Raw genomic sequence first — 14,440 nt, forward strand, 5'->3', positions numbered from 1 at the left:
TTCTTACAAGTGACTCATCTGGTTGATTGGAACGACGAAGAAGCTGGCCTATTCCCAAACTGGGAACTGGAATCACCTGATTTGAAAGTGGATAACTTCTTCATCCCAACTCCTTGAAGATTTATTCAACTTCCCTGGTGTTCTCAACGTGAAATTGTATCCAAATCAAGCTTCTTACAAAGTGATTTATCCTGGTTTGATTGGAACGACGAAGAAGCATGTCCCCTCCACAACTGGGAAACTGGAATCACCTGATTTGAAAAGTGGGATAACTTCTTCACTCCCAACCCTCCTGGAGATTATTCAACTTCCTGGTGATTTCTCCCACCATTTTACTGTACAAAATCAAGCTTTCTTACAAGATGTTCAGCTGCGGAGATGAGGAGATGAAGAGATTGATACATGGATAGAGGAAGGGATTTGGAGCAGGCAGTAACTTTGGAGATTTTACCACAGTAACTTTATTGTTTACTGTGGTAACTGAGGTACAAGACTTGGAAGTTACCTTGCATCCATTTGAGAGTGAAACCGCCAGGATGAGTCATGGATAAGCCAGGAGGAGTTTGGTAGGTCTGGTCAAGGCGAGAGCTCTGTAGACAATGCTGGCACCAGCTTGACGCTAAAGCAAGATCCCAAGCATGTGAGGCACCTTATTGGCTAGGTTGAATCAAGCATCTTTGACTACACATGCCTCTTATCCTAGCTAGACTGAACCTGACGAAATTATGTATCCCTAATCTATATGTGTTGTAACTCTCTCATTAATCAATCTAATGGAGTTTTGAGCCTCTCTCTCTATTTCTCTCACTAAAATCTCTTAATCTCTTAATCTTCTCATCTGGTTATCCCTGATTAGTTGAATCATGCTCTAATACACAAAGTGTATATGTATCAGAGCCAGGTTGCCAAAGTGGGAGAGTGTGATTCCTTTTTCTTAAAAATCTTGAGTGTTCTGAGTGGTTCTTGGTGTTCTTAACTTCTGGGTTTCATTATCTTGGTGGCGTGAGAGGTTCTGGTGAATCCAATCATCTCAACATGGAAATGAGCACAGACCTGAGTCAACTGTGAAGACTGAAGAGAGAGGCATGGCGAGTGGTCAAGGTGGGCCAAAAGAGCTTTGGAAAGCTGTGGGTTATGGAGTAGTCATGGAAAGGGGAAACCTTTCATGGAAATGGCTACTGAAGAAGGTCAGACAAGAGGTCTGAAGCTGGGAAATGAAGTTTGTTCAAGGAAACACTACAAAGAGTGAGATTGAAGCAACTTTAGGCAAGTCCAAGCTTGTGAGAGTCGTTGAGGACAGGGGGTGATCCGCGGCTTGAGACAAGGAAAGGATGAGTGTTATCAGCTTGTGGGAAGGCTGAGAGAAGTATGGTCAGAGCTAGATGTGGTGAAGACACACACATCAAATCCGAGATGGTGTCAAGAAAGGAGGAAGCAAGATGTGATCTTCAGCTTCCTTATGGAAGAGGTATGTGAGCTTGTTAAATATACTTGTGATGTGTGGGAAATGAACAGGAAGCCAGAAAGATGGAAGGGAGGTACAAGCTGTAAGAGGGGAAGGTTGAGAAACTTTCTAAGGGTGGTTAATGAAGAGAAGGGCATGGAGAAAGGATAGCGAGTCTGAGCACTTGAGTGACAGGATGAGTGTGATCTTGAAGAGAATCAAGATGTACTCAGGCAGATGGTTATAGGAGAGTGTTTCATACTCAGCTTACATGGGAAAACAGTAGGAGACAGTGCGGATATGAGAGGAATGGATACCAAGAGGGCAGATGAGTGTGTGACAAAGAGGAATGGATGAGTTGGTTAAGCATGTGTATGCTTTGGCTACGACCCGGAGTCTGGGTGCTCCTGCCAAAGCATCCACATCTAAACCCATCATCATTGACTCTGGAGCAACACACCACATGATCAGTGACAAGAGACTAATCAGTGAGGTTAAAGCAGCAACAGGGAGTGTCATGATAGCCAATGGTACCAGGATCCCAATAGAAGGAGTGGGAAACCTCAAGCTGTTTGAGAAGAACTCCACTGCCTTCTACCTACCTCAGTTTACATCCAATCTAATCTCAGTTAAGAAGGCTACAGTTGATCTGGATTGTCAAGTGGTTTCAGACCAAATGAAGTTGAGTTCCAGGATTTGAAGACTGGAAGAGTTATTGGCAGAGGAGACAGCAAGCATCAGCTCTATCATCTCCCAACACTGAGGCGCCTAGTCCTGTGGAGTCTGTGTGTTTAAGCAGCACAACGGATAGGTGTGATAATCTCACATGGCATGCAAGGCTGGGACATCCTCATGCCAAGGCAATTGAACTGATTCTACCAAGTATGGCGTTCAATCACTTGGAGTGTGAAGCTTGCATACTTGGAAAGCACTGTAGAACTGTCTTCCCAACATCAGAAACCATATATGAGAATTGCTTTGATCTGGTGCATTCAGACGTGTGGACAGCTCCCTGTATGTCTAGAGACAGCCATAAGTACTTCGTGACTTTCATTGATGAGAAGTCCAAGTACACATGGATCACCATGATTCCCTCCAAACAGAGTCCTGGAAGCCTTCATGAACTTCCAAGCATATGTTACTAACCAGTACAATGCCACTGTGAAGATTCTGAGGTCTGATAATGGAGGAGAATACACTAGCAATGCTTTCAAGAGTCATCTTGCAAAGCATGGGATTGTGCAACAAACTAGCTGCCCTTACACACCACAACAAAATGGGGTGGCTGAGAGGAAGAACAGACATTTGATGGAGGTTGCGAGATCAATAATGTTCCACATGAATGTCCCTAAGAGGTTTGGAGTGATGCTGTTCAGACTGCTTGCTATCTCATCAATAGAGTGCCAACCCGTGTATTGAAGAAACTGTCCCCTTTGAAGTATTAAACAGGCCAAGCCACACATTGATCATTTGAGAGTCTTTGGGTGCTTATGTTATGTGATGATTCCCGGAGAAGAAGGAACAAGCTAGAAGCAAAGAGTACTAAGCTATGTTCATTGGGTACTCATCACTCAGAAGGCTACAAATGTTATGATCCAATAACTAGGAGGGTTATGGTATCTAGAGAAGTGAAGTTTGTTGAGTCTAAAGGGTATTATGAGGAGAAGAAATGGGAAGACCTAGAGGATCTGTCCCGAGCTCCATCAAGAAGGCAACAACATTGAGGGTGTTGTTGGAGAGGCTAGGGATAGGATTATCCCAAGATCAGGAACCAGGAAGAACAGGACCTTCTAATCAAGCTGGAGAAGCTGGAGGAACAACTCCTCTTGATCATGAGAGGGGGAATGGATCTGAATCAGGGGAGCAGGAGCATAACCAAAGGATTCAGGTCAGCATGATCAGGAGGAGACACATGAAGTAGAGAGTGGAGCTCAGTCAGGTGGAAATGAGCAGGGAGAACCTACTGGAAATGAGCAGGGAGAACCTACTGGTTTAAGAGAGGAAGCACAAGAGAATGTTCAGGCTGAAGAACAGGTTGAGACCTTGCGGAGGAGCACAAGGATAAGGAGGGATCCTTCCAACTGGGTAAACACGAGAGTGTACTACAATGCCCAGGCTGTGGAGCATCCCTCTCAAGCTGTGTGTTCCCTTTGCTGAGTTTCCAGAAGAGCACATGGTGTTTATGTGTAACTTGGATGAGAATGAGATACCAAGATCTTATGAAGAAGCTATGAAGCACAAGGTTTGGAGAGATTCAGTAGGAGATGAAAGGGATGCAATGATCAGGAATGATACTTGGTATGAGAGTGAGTTACCTAAGGGAAGAAGGCAGTTTCAAGCAGATGGATCTTCACCATCAAGTACCTTGCAAATGGGGAGATAGATAGGCGCAAGACTAGGCTGGTTGCAAGAGGATTTACACAAACTTATGGGGAAGATTACATTGATACTTTTGCACCAGTGGCCAAGCTTCACACAATTCGAATTGTCTTATCTATTGCAACAAACTTGGAGTGGGATTTGTGGCAAATGGATGTGAAGAATGCGTTCTTGCAAGGTGAACTTGAAGATGAAGTATACATGCATCCACCTCCTGGTCTTGAGCATCTAGTAAAGCCAGGGAATGTTTTTGAGATTGAAGAAAAGCAATATATGGTTGAAACAGTCACCTAGAGCTTGGTACAGGAAGCTGAGTACAACACTCAATGGGAGAGGCTTTAGGAAGTCTGAACTAGATCACACTCTCTTCACCTTGACAGGACCTTCAGGGAGCATTGTGATTCTAGTGTATGTGGATGATTTGATTATCACAGGAAGTGATAAGGCAGGGATTCAGGCTACTAAGGAGTTTCTCAAATCTGTGTTTGACATCAAGGATTTGGGAGAGATGAAGTATTTTCTGGGCATTGAGATATGCAGATCAAGGAGGGTTTGTTTATGTCTCAAAGGAAGTATACTATGGATATGTTGAAGGAGACTGATGTGCTTGGAGGAAAGATAGCTAAGACACCCCTTGAGGAGGGATATAAAGTTCTGCGTGAGGGGGAGGTTGAAGAGAAGCAGCTGTTTGAAGATCCTAAGCTATACAGGAAGATGGTTGGCAAGCTGATCTACTTGACCATCACCAGACCAGATATATGTTTGCTGTGAACCAAGTGAGTCAGCATATGCAGCGCCAAAGGTCCATCATGTTTGGAATGAAGAAGTAAGAAGCTGGAGTTGATGAGAGACCAAGCTTCAAGAGCAAGCAAATCCGGAACAAGCAGATTTGAATCTGTCCGTACAGTTTGGGCTTGCAAGTAACCAAACCTAACCTAGAGTGTCTTGGAAGTCAAGGCAAGTGGGGGAACTCGTCCAGCTGAGCTTTCTGAAGCATATTTGAAGTTTAAACTAAGTATGAGACCGTTGGAGAGAGATCTGGCAAGTTGGAGAATTAATTAAGATAAAAGTCACATGTGCATAAGGAGATGAACCTGCTGTCACTTTCACCCAACCAACTGTGCCCATCTCTCTCTCCTGTCACTCTCTACTCCCTCTGGTCGAGATTTCTCCTTGGCTGCATCCTCCTGGCTCCATCAGAACCCTACAATAATTTAGTTTAGTAAATCTGTACTTTAACAATTGTTTAATCACTTGCAACTTGTAATCTGGCTATAAAGCCACCCCATTGTAACCATTACGAAATTAAGCTGAATGGGGGAGTTTCCCCTTTCTTCGTCACCATTCTCAAGTCTCTTATACTCCTCTCTAATCTCTGGTTACAAGAATCTCTCTCATACTCTCTCAAATCTCACTTAATCTCTCTTATTCTCCATTGCAGTCTCTTTAATTCTCACTTACTGTCTTCACTCTGTTCTCCTTCAATCCGACCACTCTCTGTTCTAAACAACACTCACACATCATAATCTGTCTATTCTCACATGGTATCAGAGCTCCAAGCTCCTGAGAATCCATAGAGCTTCCGCAAATCTATTACAGTTCATACTTCTCTTCAAAAATCTCTGTTTCTGTTCATCCTTGTATCCTCTGGTCTAAAGCTTTTCCAGGAGGGAAGAGACTCACCAGAACTCAAGATAAAGGAGGTCTTTAGTATCTGAAACTCAAAGCTTCCACAATTCAAGCATAGGCTCATCTCATTGATTTCAAATCATTGGAGAGTTTCTGTCCAGCCAGCTGTTCAATCTCTTCAAGAGGAAGAAGACTAAACATGGCGTGTCCAGAGACTTCCCAAGGTCTATCATCTTTCTCCTGTTCAGCCTGAGAGATCTCTTGGAGAAAGAAGGTTTTGGAGCTGTTTGGCAAGCAATGCTCCAAACCAAGTCTGTACAAGTGATTTTCAAGTTCTTCCCAAAATGGAGTCTCTCACTGTGTGCCAGAAGGTGGCGCCTGGTAATCAGGAAGAAAGGAGGGGTCTTAAGCATGAGTGGTCTAAAGGGAAAGCACACACAAGGAAATGGCGTGGGGTAGAGATCCCAAACTCCAAATCTGTCAAGTTCAAGTGAACAGTGTGCCTTGGAGGTTCAAGGAACCAGCTCAGGTTCCTTGTTTGTAAGTTAACCTCCTACCTTAATAAGAGCTTGAGTAGTTATGTCTGGTTGTGTTGAGTGGTGTGTTTGGTATCCTTGGGACAGGTTCAAGTTGCTAGAGTTGTTGAACCTAGTTTCCTGTCCCATGATACTTAAATTGTGTGTGTTGCTCTGTTTCTTAAATTATTTCGAGGAGTTGTCTAGCATGGTATTGTCTAGTTCCTGTCCTAGATTAATTGTTTCTGTTTGTATTGTGCTAGGCGATTTGTTTAGCTACTGTCATTGTCTTGTTGCATTGATAGAGGTCTAGGAGAGTCTCCTGATCTTGTATTGCATTATATATATTGTTCAAGATGATTAGATGAGTTGTTTAGTCTCTGTTTATTGTCTTTAAAATTCATAAAAAGAGCCTAATTGCCTTGTTATTGATGAGTTATCATACCTGAGCAGTTAGTGATGTTTAGTATGCATGGAGTTGAACTGAATGAGTTGTTTAGATTCTGTTCATTGCATATTTTCTTTCTCTTAAAACATTGGGATCAGACTTGGTGAATTATCAAGGGCTGATCCTAGTGTGTGTGGTCTGATTCTTGCTGGAGTTTGAGTGATGTTTCAGGTACACAAGAGGTGATCTCTGTCCATCATCAAACTAAGACAAAGAAGAAGGCATTGCCCACGTTTTTCAGAGCCTCCCAAGATGGATATTCCTGAACCGTGGAGATTGCCCAGTCCCAAATCCTATCTATGTGTCTGCCCATTTCCTACCCTGAAGATAGAAAGGATGTTGGAGAATTGGAGAAACTGCTCAGAAGTGACTTACCTGATGCCAAGAGGATGTACAGGAGGTGCACTCAAGAGAAAAGGCCATCACTAAGCCAAGAGTGCCGGTGGTCAGAGGCATGGGTCAAGGTGTTTTAGTCCTGACCATGTAAAGATACCTTGTGAGTGGAATCAGTTGGCTTAAGCGCAGGCGTAGGAGCTGTTGTGCTCCTGGTTCAAGAGACTCACAAGGAAGGCCATCACCTAAGTCATGAGGAGACTGGTGGTCCAAAGACATTGGAGCTGAAGGCAAATGGTGAACTGGTTGGCTTAAGCGCAGATGTTGGTATTGTTGTGCTCCCAGTTCAAAACTCATTGAAGCTCACGTTCAAGCTTGTCACTATACTCAGTCAAGCTTGAGGAGGGGAATATCAGTGAGCTACCAAAAGATCCATGAAGCTTACTGTATCCAGTGTCCCATTTCCTCATAGAAGACCAGCAAGAGGTTGGCGAATTAAAAGAGGACTTAAGTGATCAGTCTGAAGAAGCTGTCACTCCTCACTGTTCTTACCAGCCAGATGCAAGGATTATTCAATCAGGGACATTCTTGGCTAAGCAATCACATGATGGTGGCAAATTATGGAGTTGCAAAGTCCCCCTACATGTTGAAACTTCAAGAGAATAATGCAAAGGCTGGTTGAGAGAAGGAATGGCGTGGAGGATTCAAGTGCTTAGTAATCCTCACCAACATTCAACAAACTGATGCAAGGGAAGTAACCTAAAACCATTATTATTCTTATGAGTGAATAGGTTTGCCCCTTGAGAATTGATACATGCAATTTTGGATGATTGAATTAGGTACCTATTGAGCTCATGAACAAAGAAAAGCTTTGTCTCAACTCCTAAATGGAGGTAAGAAGCCAGAAGAAAGGGGGAGACAAGCTCAGGTCATAAGAAGAAGCGCAAAGGTGATTTGACGGTGAAGCAACTGGCGCCAATCCAAGTCGTTCATTGCCTCACTTCCGATCAAATTGGAGTTGCAAGTGGTGGATTCACTCTTGCATTACTCAGTACCAACCGGATCAAAGAAGCTCAGTTCCAAGTGTGTGATTGAGCTTCCATAATCCGGACTGTGTCTTACCAAGTGGAATTCAATTGGAGTCCACGCCTCACCATTCTTATGAAAGGGAAGCACCTTAAACTCATCTCAATACATTCATGATTGTCCTTATACTTTATATTATTGAGTTTGATGTGATGAGTGCATTTCCTTAAGAACTGATGCAATTTTAGAATGGTGTATCAGGTACCAAAATAAGCTTGAGCCTCACTGAAGATGATGATGATGATCCGGTCCGTGTCCTAGCCTATCTAAGATGGCCAAAGAAGTCAGTTGAGAAGGGGAGACCCAAACCGGGTCGTCTATGGTCCATGAAGAGGTCAGCCAAGTTCTAAAGAACAAGTAACTTTGCTGGGGGTTCAGAGAAGATGGTCTGGTCGTTTCCTTGCCTTCCTAAAGTGGCTGAAGCCAGCTGAGAGGGGGAGACCCTAAACCGGCCACAAATGATCCAGCCGGCTACTTTGTGCTCAAGGATAGCAAGTTATGGTGATTCATACTTGCTATACCTATTAGGCCACGATCCAGAGCCTAAGGACTCCACCATGATGAATCTGAAGTTTCCTTAGCTCACTGGCCAATCCCTAAGCTTTGTAAAACTCCACTCTTTTCCCTTAGCAAGTTTTGTCCCAATGGTTTTCTTGCTAAGGTTTTTAATGAGGGAGCTTCTTCAAGGTTCCAAGCTGATATGATCATGGACCAGCTAGTTGATAAAGATGAAGAAGGAGAGACTGAAGATACACTAGCTGAAGAGGAAGCTGTCCTAGCCATTCCCACAGGTCCTATCACTCGTGCAATGACAAGGAGACTCAAGGAAGCCGTTGGAAACATACTGAAGATCTCTAAGAAGCAAGAAGACTGTCTTGGTAGAAGCTTGAGCCACCAAGACACACTCATCACCATTCATGTGATCTTACCATCAAGCTGATCATCATCTAGGCAAGTGGCTTGGTATACTCTTTTTCCCTTGATTAGTTTTGTCCCACTGGGTTTTCTAATCAAGGTTTTTAATGAGGTATCAAGTTCACTTACACATTCCTAGTTGATGTATCTTGGATGCAACTCGGCCTAAGGCATCTTGGACCGACTTCATCATCTATCTTATATTATGTTTTAGTCTAAGTGTTGTGTTATTACTTTGAAACCGTGTGGAGCCTGTTCCTTTAAGTTTTCTTATGTTTTCGAGACCTTGTGCATGTACAAGGATCTCTCTATTTAAGTGTATCACAAACCCTCATTCTAATCTAAGTTATCTTTTGTTTAAACCTTGTGTTTTCTTCTCCCTTGCTTTCACGAGTTAAGAGAGTGTCTGGTGTGTAGTATCCAGTCTGTTGGTGTGTAATATCCAACGCCCAAGGGCTTTAGAAAGGTGTGTCATATCCGATCTAAGCCTAGGAGTATCAAGGAGCCTTTCCGCAGCCTCTTGTGTCACCATTCGATCCACAGCCTTGATAAACTTGAGTCTTTGATTCGTTTATGCAAGGATCTATCCAAACCATCCAGAGAAGGGTCCTAGGATCTCATTAAGTGGTATCAGAGCACTCTGGAAGGGGAGTTTCGATTTCTCTTTTGCGATTTCTTAAGATCTACTCTTTGTCGATTCATATTTTGTTGATCAATCGGTTCTTGTGTGTTTATTCTCATTTGATCTGCTTGTTTCACTATCAGGATTGCTAGATCTGATTGTTTCGTATCTCATATTGATAGATCTAAGAATTTCGATCAAGTTTTGAACAAAAACCTTTTCACATTCTTGTCGATTACGTTATCGTTTTACTTGATCCGAAAGTTTCTTGTGATTGTGTGACTCGATCTGTTGTTAGATTCATAGATCAGGATTTGATTATCTCATTTCATCATCCGTTGAATCTGATCTGTTATTGTTTCAATTTCGAAAAGATAGAATTCAAATCGTCGCGTGTTGATCAAGTATCTTCATTTGCCGCTTTGTTTGAATACTTTGTTTCTTTGAATCTTGAGTTCTGATTTCTTTTGAACTACTTACTGGTTCAAGTTTTTCGTGTATCAGGAAGCAATGGGGTCTGAGGAGATGATGAAACCTTTGTGCGAAGGAATAGATTGCTGCAAGAAGCAATCACCAAACAAGTGATGGAAGCGATGGTGAAGTTACTGGAAGAGAAGTATGATCAGAGACCGCATGATGGGCAAGGACAAGCATCTGGTTCAAGACATGAGCCAAGAAGAAACAGACAAGGTCAGCGTGAGCATGCTGGATCAGAAGAGACTGATAACTTCTATGAGAGAAGTAGCCATAGCTCCGGTTCAAGACGTAGCAGTAGAAGATCTCGACGTGATCATGAGGGCCGGAGGCATAGACGCAATGAGCTATCAGGGTTAAAGCTTAAGATCCCTCCTTTCCATGGTAAAGCTGATCCAGATGCCTATCTTGAGTGGGAGAAGAAGATCGAACTCGTTTTCAACTGTCAGCATTACTCAGAGACTAAGAAGATTCAAGTAGCTGCTACCGAGTTCAATGACTATGCATTGAGCTGGTGGGATCAGTTGGTTACAAACAAGAGGCGCAATGGTGAATTTCCCATTGAAACATGGGCAGAGATGAAAGCTGTGATGCGCAAGAGGTTTGTACCAAGCCATTATCACCGTGATCTTCATCAAAAGCTGAGACTGCTCACACAAGGATCAAAGTCTGTAGAGGAATACTTTCAAGAGATGGAGTTGCTTATGCTAAGAGCTTGTGTATCTGAGGACAGTGAAGCTACCATGGCACGATTTCTTGGTGGACTCAACCGTGAGATACAAGATAGAGTGGAGATGCAACACTACTTGGAATAGAGGAGATGCTACACAAAGCTATCTTGGTGGAGCAACAAGTTAAGAGAAGAAGTCATGCGCGTGGCAGCTATGGTTCCAATAGATACCAGACCTCTAAGGAAGATAAACCGAGCTATCAAAAGGAGAGCAAGCCACAGCCAAAAGAAGAAGCCAAGTCTAGTAGCATCTACAACAAAGATAAGGGGAAAGTGGAAGCTACAAGCTCGCGTGCAAGAGATGTGAAGTGTTTTAAGTGCCAAGGACGTGGGCACTATGCTAATGAGTGTACCAACAAACGTGTGATGATCCTTCATGCCAATGGAGAATATGAATCTGCTGATGATGAGACAGAGGCCGAAGAAGATCACAGTTCAGAAGAGGAGTATGTTGCCAACCCGGTTGCTGGAAGGTTGCTAGTTGCTAGAAGAACCTTGAGTCTTCAAAGCAAGACCGAAGAATGGAGCAAAGAGAGAATCTCTTCTATACTAGATGTCTAGTGCAAGGAAAGGTCTGTAGTCTTATTGTGGATGGAGGCAGTTGTGTCAACGTTGCGAGTGAGACTATGGTTAAAAAGTTGGGTTTGAAGGTCCAGAAGCATCCTAAACCATATAGGCTCCAATGGCTCAATGAAGAGGGCGAGATGAGAGTATCTACTCAGGTTATGGTTCCCTTAGCCATTGGTAAATATGAAGATGAGATTCTTTGTGATGTGTTGCCTATGGAAGCTGGACACATTCTCCTTGGAAGGCCGTGGCAATCAGATAGACGTGTGATACATGATGGGTATGCCAACAAGCACACGTTTGAGTTTAAAGGGAGAAAAACAGTTCTTGTGCCTATGACTCCTAAGGAAGTTCAGGTTGATCAGCTTCAGCTACAAAAGAAGAAAGAGATAGATCTTCCCGCTGAATCAACAAAGCAACTAAACTTCTATGCCAAGTCTGGTGATGTTAAAAGATCTCTCTGCTCTAACCTTCCTATCCTTTTGTTTATCTATAAGGAATCCCTCTTGACCACTACTAACATTGCACCGGAGTATCCGAGTGAACTTGTCAATCTTTTACAGGAATATCAAGATGTTTTTCCAGAAGATAGTCCCAATGGACTACCACCAGTGCGAGGGATTGAGCACCAAATTGATTTTGTGCCCGGTTCTACACTTCCCAATAGGCCAGCATACAGAACCAATCCGGTGGAGACCAAAGAACTACAAAGGCAAGTAGAGGAACTGATGGAGAAAGGGCATATCCGAGAGAGCATGAGTCCTTGTGCTGTTCCAGTGCTACTTGTGCCCAAGAAAGATGGGAGCTGGCGCATGTGTGTTGATTGCAGAGCCATCAACAATATCACTGTAAAGTATCGCCATCCTATTCCTAGATTAGATGATATGCTTGATGAATTGCATGGTTCTTGCATATTTTCTAAGATTGATTTGAAAAGTGGATACCATCAGATTAGGATGAAAGAAGGAGATGAATGGAAAACTGCATTCAAAACTAAACATGGTCTATATGAGTGGTTAGTCATGCCATTTGGATTAACCAATGCACCTAGTACATTCATGAGATTAATGAATCATGTTCTTAGATCATTCATTGGCATATTTGTTGTGGTATACTTTGATGACATCCTTGTATACAGTAAGAGCTTTAATGATCATATAGAACATCTTAGAGCTGTTCTTGATGTGCTTAGAAAGGAATCTCTTTTTGCTAACCTTAAGAAGTGTACTTTTGGAACGGATCACTTGGTCTTTTTAGGCTTTATTGTGGGTGCAGATGGGGTTAAAGTTGATCCAGAGAAAGTAAGAGCTATACGAGAATGGCCAATTCCTAAGACAGTGAGTGAAGTAAGGAGCTTCCATGGACTTGCTGGTTTCTATAGGCGCTTTGTGAAAGACTTCAGCACCATAGCATCTCCCTTGACTGAAGTAATCAAGAAAGAAGTCGGATTCAAGTGGGGAGAAGCACAAGAACTTGCCTTTCAATGCCTAAAAGAGAAGCTTACTAATGCCCCTCTTCTTATACTTCCTGATTTTAATAAAACTTTTGAAATAGAATGTGATGCTTCAGGAATTGGAATTGGTGCTGTATTGATGCAGGAGAAGAGACCCATTGCATACTTCAGTGAGAAGCTTGGAGGAGCTACCCTCAACTATGCAACTTATGATAAAGAACTATATGCCTTGGTGAGAGCCTTGCAGACTTGGCAACACTACCTCTGGCCTAAAGAGTTCGTCATACACACAGATCATGAGTCTCTCAAATACCTCAAAGGACAGCACAAACTCAGCAAGAGACACGCAAGGTGGGTTGAGTTCATTGAGACATTTCCTTATGTCATCAAGTATAAACAAGGTAAGGAAAACATAGTTGCTGATGCACTATCCAGAAGGTATGTTCTCTTGAACACTCTTGATGCTAAGCTATTAGGATTTGAGCAGATTAAAGGAATGTATGAGAATGATCCTGATTTTAAAGAAGCTTACAACTCTTGTGAGAAATTTGCTGAGGGACACTACTTTAGGCATGATGGTTTTCTTTTCTATGATAATCGATTGTGTGTGCCTAACTGTTCTTTGAGAGACTTGTTTGTTAGGGAATCTCATGGAGGAAGTCTCATGGGTCACTTTGGTATTGCAAAGACTCTTAAAACTTTGCAGGATCATTTCTTTTGGCCTCGGATGAAAAGAGATGTGGAGAAACTATGTGAGAGATGTGCAACTTGCAAACAAGCCAAGTCTAAGGTTCAGTCTCACGGTTTGTATACTCCTCTCCCTATACCTTATCATCCTTGGAATGACATATCTATGGATTTCATTGTTGGCTTGCCTAGAACTAGGACTGGAAAGGATTCTATCTTTGTGGTTGTGGATAGGTTCTCAAAGATGGCACATTTCATAGCTTGTCACAAAACTGATGATGCATTGCATATTGCTAACTTGTTCTTTAAAGAGATTGTGCGCATACATGGCATGCCTAAGACTATTGTTTCTGATAGAGATACTAAGTTTCTTAGTTATTTTTGGAAGACTCTTTGGTCTAAGCTAGGTACTAAACTCTTGTTTTCTACTACCTGTCATCCACAAACTGATGGACAAACTGAAGTAGTTAATAGGACTCTTGGAACACTCTTGCGTGCATTCATAAAGAAAAACTTGAAATCATGGGAAGACTATTTGCCTCATTGTGAATTTGCATACAATCATGCTGTGCATTCTACTTCTAAGTTTTCTCCTTTTGAGATAGTTTATGGGTTCAATCCCAACTCTCCTTTAGATTTAATTCCTTTACCTGAGTGTGAAAGGGTCAGCGTTGATGGCAAAAAGAAGGCAGAGATGGTGAAACAACTCCACGAGCAGGCTAGGCTCAACATTGAGGCAACAACCAAACAGTATGTTAAGCATGCTAACAAAGGACGGCGTGAGATGGTCTTTGAAGTGGGTGATCAGGTTGGATTCACCTAAGGAAAGAGAGGTTTCCCAATGAAAGGAAGTCCAAGCTGATGCCGCGGATTGATGGACCTTTTAAGGTCATAAGGAAGATCAGCAACAATGCCTACAAACTGGATTTGCAAGGTAAGTATGATGTGAGTAATAGCTTCAATGTTACTGACTTGATCCCTTTTATTGCAGATGAGCCAGATTTGAGGACAAATCCTTTTCAAGTGGGAGGGGATGATATGATCATGGACCAGCTAGTTGATAAAGATGAAGAAGGAGAGACTGAAGATACACTAGCTGAAGAGGAAGCTGTCTTAGCCATTCCCACAGGTCCTATCACTCGTGCAATGACAAGGAGA

At 42.6% G+C, this 14,440-nt stretch overlaps 1 long non-coding RNA gene across 1 annotated transcript; it reads left to right on the forward strand.

Moving 5' to 3' along the window:
- Positions 1 to 6,885: 6,885 nt before the first annotated feature.
- On the forward strand, positions 6,886 to 7,508 carry LOC125597697. Its single transcript, XR_007331910.1, has 2 exons — positions 6,886 to 6,963; positions 7,039 to 7,508. It is a non-coding gene; the product is annotated as an uncharacterized LOC125597697 (long non-coding RNA).
- Positions 7,509 to 14,440: the final 6,932 nt, after the last annotated feature.

This window comes from Brassica napus, unplaced genomic scaffold, assembly GCF_020379485.1.
Source record: "Brassica napus cultivar Da-Ae unplaced genomic scaffold, Da-Ae ScsIHWf_1515;HRSCAF=2112, whole genome shotgun sequence".
NCBI classification, from domain to species: Eukaryota; Viridiplantae; Streptophyta; class Magnoliopsida; order Brassicales; family Brassicaceae; genus Brassica; species Brassica napus.